The 8,023-nt window shown below is 35.8% G+C and overlaps 1 pseudogene; it reads left to right on the top strand.

Annotated features, from left to right (window-relative positions):
- Positions 1-1,100: 1,100 nt before the first annotated feature.
- On the top strand, positions 1,101-3,338 carry LOC109158650 (annotated as a pseudogene).
- The last annotated feature ends 4,685 nt before the right edge of the window (positions 3,339-8,023 follow it).

Raw genomic sequence — 8,023 nt, 5'->3', positions numbered from 1 at the left:
TGCAAGGCAGTTACATCTTCAGAGCAATTTATAGAGATCATCTATAAAGGCCATCTTGTTATCTCTCAGCATAGAGATCAAGAATTTACTGAGGTCAGGATTCCTTTGAACTAAACTAAGGACTTGATAATGTTCAATTGAAGCTGACTAGAAATCACATCAAGTCAAATCACATCACTGGTTGTTAACCAAGGGCGAATTATCCACATGAAATTGATGGGAGTCAAGGCAAGCTGCAATTGAGGGGGAGCCACAATTCTAGAAATCGGGAGATCATAAGCCAGTTCACTAAGCTGAGAACTCCACAGCTTGCTAAGTCTTTAGTGTTTGTCAATTGAGTTCTTCGCACTCCTCTTGTTGATTCGTTGAATCCTTTAGTATGAAGTTGATGGTGAATTGGATTGTCTTTTCCATGGGATGCCCCCAGATGTAGGAACAGTGTTCTTTACTACTTCTGCTTGGTTGCCTGTATTTTATTTGTGCGAATTACTATATTCTGGTAGCTCCTGAACTAGTTCAGTAAGTATTCATTCAAGAAATGTTGACCACTTAACTGAGTTTGTTACGTAAGGATTTAATTAACACTTAGATCATTCTTAAGTAGTTAGGCTCTTGACAATCGGCCATGAATTTTACATTGAGGTAGTGATTACGAACTTTTTCGTAAATCAATGGTACTAAGTCTAAGAAGAGATCCAACACATCTCAAAAGATCAAGATTTAATCATTAAATGAAAGATTTCTTAAGTTTAAAAAACTATTTTCAAAGCAACTCCAGTCAAGTTGGACTTCCCACGGAAGCAGCCTATCCACCATGAAAAAGATGATGTGGACTATAAATTTTGGTTAATTGAGAAACATAAGTGAACATCAAGGAATGAGTGCGTGTGGCATCAGCGGATCAGCATTGCACTAATCCCCTGTGTTTTGGCAACTATGAAACCACTCACCACCATGAAAATATTTATATATTAAAAATAAAAAAACACCAAAAACCTCAAGTGGAGCCCACCCTAAAAGATCTTTGTTAAGATTACTATTTAAGCCCCATAACCCATATATGTTTTGGCCATGGACTATGGCTATAAATATGATGCAAGCCACAAGTGTTTTCATTAGGAAACCAACACAAAGGCTTTAAAGCATATAAATTGTTTTCTCTCTCTCTCTCTTTCAGCCTTCTTAAGATCCTCTCATTGAATCATCACCACTACTCTAGCTAGCTAGCAGGAGCCAGGAGGGGAAGATCAGATTAGAGAGAGAAATGGAGGGGAAAGCTGCAGGGTGTTTTGGGAACTTCTTGGAAAATGTTAGGCCTTTCATAGCCATGATTTGCATGCAGTTTGGGTATGCAGGGATGATCATAATAACCAAAGTTTCATTGAATAGAGGCATGAGCCATTATGCTTTGGTTGTGTATAGAAATGCCTTTGCCACTGCTGTCATTGCCCCTTTGCCCTTCTTCTTGAAAGGTACACTACACTACACCCAACCCCCCCCCCCCCCCCCCCCTTCTTATCCTACTAGAAAATTTTGAAACTCGAGTTTAACAAATATTCATGATCTATTCGTTACGTTGCAGGAAAATAAGACCAAAGATGACATTCTCAATTTTCATGCAAATATTCGTGCTGGGTCTTCTAGGGTGAGTTTCCTTTCTTTTCTTCTCCTCCTTCTCCTTCTCATAAAACCAAAAAGTTGTGATCTTTTTTGTGGCCGAGCAACATAAGCTGATTTAATTTACCTCATTGTACACATCCTCAAGTAGTAGCTGCGATGCTGTTTTTTCAGGTCACCCAAAAAAAAGTTGTGATCTTTATTAGAATTACTATAACTTTTTTTTTTAATGAATTTGACAGGCCAGTGGTTGATCAAAACTTGTACTATGCTGGGCTGAAATTCACATCCCCAACTTTCTCATGTGCCATGAGCAACATTCTCCCTGCCATGACCTTTGTAATGGCAGTTTTGTGCAAGATGGAAAAGGTGAACATAAAGAAAGTGAGGTGCCAAGCAAAGGTGGTGGGAACACTGGTGACTGTGGGAGGAGCCATGGTGATGACATTGTACAAAGGCCATCTTGTTAACCTCTTCTGGTCTAACCATATCCACATAGCCAACCAAACTTCTTCCTCATATGATAAGGACTGGGTTAAGGGCTCCATTCTCCTCATCCTTGCCACAATTGCCTGGGCTTCTGTCTTCATGCTTCAGGTTAGCTATATACCTAACATCCATATATCTATCTGTCTCATCAATTCTGTAGTTTATTGTGGTTGACCTTTTTGTCCCTGCTATGACAGGCTATTACACTGAGGAAATACACTGCCCAACTATCTTTATCAGCCATGGTGTGTTTCATTGGAACTCTGCAATCCATTGCTGTGACCTTTGTGATGGAGCACAGGAGCTCTGTTTGGAGCATTGGGTGGGACTTAAACCTCTTTGCTGCTGCCTATGCTGTGAGTCTCATCCTATATTCTACCCGAGGGTGTGTACTGGGTAAACCCGCCTTGAATCCATGGAAGCTGATAAAATTGGTGTTGAAATGTTGCAGGGCATAGTTTCATCAGGCATTGCATACTATGTACAGGGAATTGTGATGCAGAAAAGGGGGCCTGTTTTTGTCACAGCTTTCAGTCCATTGATGATGATCATTGTAGCCATCATGGGATCCTTCATTCTGGCTGAGAAAATCTTTGTTGGAGGGTAAATCACTCACTCTTTCCTCATTTTTCCTTTCAGAAAACCCCGTCAGCTCAAACCAAGAAGGCCAATAGGCTGTTCTCTGGGTGTCGAACTTGTAACTTTGTGGTTACCAAATTAACGAGTTAACTGAAACTGGTGAAATTTTGTGTTTTCTTGAATACAGTGTTGCTGGAGCTGTGTTGATTGTGATGGGATTATACGCAGTGCTGTGGGGGAAATACAGGGAGTACAAGGAGAAGGAGGCAGAGGAAATTCAAGAAGCTTTGAAGGGTATTTCAGGGAACAAAAATGAAAGAATGATGGTGATCATTGAAGAAGAAGGAGAAGGAGAAGAAGAAGAAGATGATATTGAAATGCAGAAAGCTCCTCCAGTAGCAATAATAGCCATTTCTCCTAACATTTCACAACCCCCCATGTTAGCTATGGAAGCTCCAAAACATTAATTTTTTATTTTAATTATCTCATAACTTGACCCCCCCCCCCCCCCCCCCCCCCCCAAAAAAACAGAGGAAATGAGGAAGGGTATTTTTGTCATCTCAGGCATTTTAACTTTTTTTTTTTTGGGTTGTAAAATTTTGGTAATATAATGTAATAATCTTTTATGAGAAAAGTTTTGGTGGAGAAAAAAAGCACTTTTCCAGTTTTTTTTTTTGGGTAGGATAATATTGTGTTTTCATTGTTGTGCCCCCCACTTAATAATTATTGTGCCATGTTGTTTCTCCATTGCTGACGCCTGATTCAGATTCCACCCAGTGAGGTTGGCTGTGTTCTTCAGGCTCATATATTTTAAAATTAAAATTCATCCATCTTTCCTCGTCATCACCTTTTGACTGTCCTCAACACAACATAGTTTTCGCTAACAGTTTATACAAGTTCGATTAACGCTAACATATAAATTTGTTCAGTTGTGTATAACTGAGTACTAATGTACAAACATTTTAGAAACGAACAACAGTTTACTCTTCTAGGGTTCCGGGTTTAAAGTGCAACTAATTAACCTTAGGATAGGATTATTATTTTCACATTTGTAGTTGCAATAATTGAATTAAAGGTGGGTTTTTTTTTGGGGGGGAATTATATAAAGAATATGCAGAGAGAAAGGCGGATGGATGGATGTTTCTTAGAGCAAACGACACTTAACATTATTATTTTTGAGTTGTCGGTTTCGTTAAAAAGGAAAAGAATATGGAAATGAAAATGCATGCAACTTTGTAGTGAAGTTGATATGTTTTTCATATGAAATGGCAAAATATGATAATGAATCCAAAAGCTTTTGTCTCTGCAATTGCCTTTAATTTGCGGTGACTTTGATTAATGGAAACTAAATGCACCACCAGTCCAAAAGCGTTACACCTTGCTTTTGGAACATCCAAACCTTAGCTTCTTTCCATTGTAAATTATCAATTTATTAAGGGTTGCATTTCAATCCCGATCCCATTATTCTTAAGTTGAAAATTTAATGGAGGACGTTAATTAATCGGCCTTCAGCCAGACTTAAATGCTTGTACATTGACGTCAATTTGAGGCTGCTAACAAAAATAAGTTATTTCTACTTATTTTAGGTTAACAATTCATTCTTCCAACATAAATTAACAATTCATAACAACTCTATTGGATATAATGATATTTGACCTAACTAATTTTTGAACGTTTAAAATAAAAATAAACCTCTTTTCTTAAGAATTGGATTATGTTTTATTAAATGTTTTCGGATTTGAATACATAATATTAAATAGTTAAGATTTGAACTTCTCGTAATTGTTAAAAGTCTGGGGTATTGATCTATATAGCATTATTGGATCATATTGTATAATGACTTTGGAATAGACCAGAGATAGTTTTGTACGTGCAATTTGCAGCTACTAAGTGTTACAATTGCAAAGCAACCAATGATACGAGGAAGATGTTGTACAAGCTAAGTGATCTTGTTCTTTTTGTGGCCTTTAATTTGCAACCTTTTTTGACCGAAAGGACAATGTAATAATGGAGAGTTTAGAGATGAAAAGCTCATGCCAACTCAATTCGTATTGTGTGTATGTGTGTTGGGTTTGGAAAATTAAAAGGGAAAGTTAAGGTAGAAAAAAAAAATTGGGTTATAAGTGTAGACAATACTTAATTGATATAAAACATTTTGAGTATGTAAGTATTTAAAAATAAATTCGTTCAGTCAAGTAGCTTGTAGCTCAATTACACGTTTGTATGGACAGATACTATATCGCAAAAATTTGTACAAAGTATGGATACGTGGTTGGTTATAATATTATTTGATAGGGATTATTCTCCGATTATTCCTCCCTCTAAATACCGTACATTTGCTCGGTGTTCATAAAATATCTTTGAAGTTAGAGCCATGGTTTTGTTGGACATGAAATCAAATAGTGTATGTAGCAAACAGTAGACACATATAGCAAAGATGATTAGGGAGTGATTAGATGCCCAATTTGTGTCTGTGGTGCTCCCCCACCCAATTACCCCAGGCTGAGTAAGCTGTTGCTAACTTTCTCTAATTCATTAATACAATATTATTGTGTTATGTTTCCAATTGGATTACACAATCAATTCAACCCACTCCCTTCTGAATCGATTACTTTTTAATGGGTTAAGCAACAAGTGAACTAGTTATTCTGATACTAAATTGACTATACATATAAAAAATTTAAAAAAAAAATATAGTGCACCTATGCATGCACAGAGTTAAGATGTAGTGACTCTTTTGCGATTCTCTTGTGGACTTCTTTACTTGTATAAAAAAAAATCTATATAAATGCGGTTTAAATTTGCATATTCTTAAGCAAACTTAATTAAATAATTGCACAAACGAAATACAATATAATTTAAGAAAATTTTTAAAGTGTTAATTATAGTAGCAGATACAATCATGTATTGTAGGTACATGTCGCATATATACAATATCCGATATCTTCAATAATATGGTGCATCCTTTACAAGGCTTGAACATTCGATTATAATTGTATTAATAGTATGTTTATCAATTATTCTAAATTGTTGAAAGTTTAATCACATCAATTTTAGGGAATTGAATAGATGTCTAGGGTACACATCTATCTATGAATTTAAGGTTTTCTGCAACATAGATAATGATGTTTTTGCTTATATAAGCATGCATATATTCTAATTAAACAACACCAAAAGTGACACCAACTAAGAAATGGATAATGATGAAGAGCAACACAAATTGAGCACAGAATGTGACAGTTTGATACTGGGGGAGTCATGTCCTTAGCCAACTTGAAATTCGTCGCTATTTCAATAATTCCCATCATGCATCGTCGTCATCTCAACTCCTTTCTAGCTTCCATTGTCAAAAACCCTAGCTAGCTAGAATCGAATTAATTCCACCCACCATTTTTTTCATTCCTTTATTATTTATATCAATCATTCTCCACTCAAGTAAATTATCCAGCCAGATTGTTGAAATTTTATTCTTGGGAATGATACCTCTGTTGCAATAATTTCCGTGTTATCGACTTATCGTCATGATTGAAAAAATCGTTAGGCGTTTCTTGGGCGCTCGGGGCGCTTAGGCGGAAATTAATCGGTGCCTAGGCGCCTGTGTATTTTTTTTTTTTTAATTTGTTTACATTTTTTTAAATTTTTTTAAGACTTAATAATTATAAACTATGATAGTTAATACTAAAATATTAAATATTAACCTAAAAAACATCTAGAGTTTGAACAGTTTAGGATTATTTTGCTCAAAACGATGTCATTTTGAATGAAATAATCCATTTAAAAAAGAAGTGAACAATAGTTAATCGGCCAATCGACTAGGCGACCTAGACAGCCTAATCAGTGCCTAGGAGGCCGGCCTAGGCAGTCTGCGCCTAGGCGCCGATTAATCGGTGCCTAGGCAGAATTTTTACAACATTACTTATCGTTATTAATAGGATATACATCTCATCAAATATGATTTTATTGTATTAATACGTCCTCATATATATATATATATAAAACTTATCATGGTATAGAGTTTTTAGTGTATTAATATCTTATTACATACAAGGTTGCTGAAGGGTCTAGGCGCTAGTCTGGCGGCTAGGAGCCCTAGCATTTAGAGCGCCTAGGTGGCCGAGTAAAATAAAATAAAATAAAATAATAATAATAATAACAACAACAACAACAACAATAACAACAACAATAACAATAACAATAACAAGAAGAAGGTGTAGCCGCCTTAAACTCTAAAAAAAATACTTGGCCAAGTTATGCGCCAACTCTGTCGAGTTGAGTGCCGACTTAATTGAGTTGGGTGCTAAATTGTCTGAGTTAAGCGCCTAGTCGACGGGCTGACTAAAAAGCTCCTAGGGGTGAAATTTCTTCAGCCTAGACGGTCATCTAGACCGATTTTTACAACACTACTGATTATATACCGTACCACCTATTCGGTTTATGTTAAAAAAAAAAATAAAAAACTCTGAACTAGCCTAGGAGTCAAACTTTGCAAATAATGCAACTCAACTGAATTCAGATTAATATCACAATGGTAGAATAATGAAAATATTTGAATGAAAAATATGATGTAATATCACTTTCCAAATATATTCTTTTTCTATATTGATGGATTTGATGCATATATTAATTCTTTTTTTTGTATGTCACGTACAGTCCACGTACGAAATGGAACATTCCCATATTATCTTTTAATTTGAAACTGGGGGGGGGGGGGGGGGGGGGGGGAAAGAAGATATATTTATATCAACCTAACAAAACATAATATACTCTGATCTTAATCTGATCTTAACACAAGCTGCAAAAGCAGTTGGAATCTCTAACTTTGTTGATTAATCGCATGCATGCATTTTCACCTAACACATATGCATATATAGCGTTTTCGATCAGCCCTATCATCAAATATGCTACTTCAATAAATATATTCCTATACTATCAGTATGCGATTTAATTCATCCTATTAACTGAAAGTTGTTTGTCATTTCAAGCTATCTTAAATTTTTATTTCTTGTCATGATCTTTTATGAGAAAAAAAAATTGTATATATATATCGTGACTGCTATTTTCAATAATCCGTGTGAGACTAATAATATGTATTTGACTCAGATTATGTTTGGAAAGTTTAACTCTAAGAATTTTTTAACATTATGGCCCAGGGCTGATGAAAGTTTTGGGTGGAGAAAAAGAAGCACTTTTATTTTTTGAGTAGGATATAATGATATTGTGTTTCCATTCTTCAATTCTGCCCACCCCACTGAATAATTGAGCCGTATTGTTTGTTGAATAGAATGCTGACGCCTGATTCAGATTCCACCCAACCAGCAGGTCGATCAGGTGGGGTGTT

This window comes from Ipomoea nil, unplaced genomic scaffold (genome assembly GCF_001879475.1).
Source record: "Ipomoea nil cultivar Tokyo-kokei standard unplaced genomic scaffold, Asagao_1.1 scaffold2826, whole genome shotgun sequence".
NCBI classification, from domain to species: Eukaryota; Viridiplantae; Streptophyta; class Magnoliopsida; order Solanales; family Convolvulaceae; genus Ipomoea; species Ipomoea nil.
This window is presented reverse-complemented; position numbering and strand designations above follow the sequence as displayed.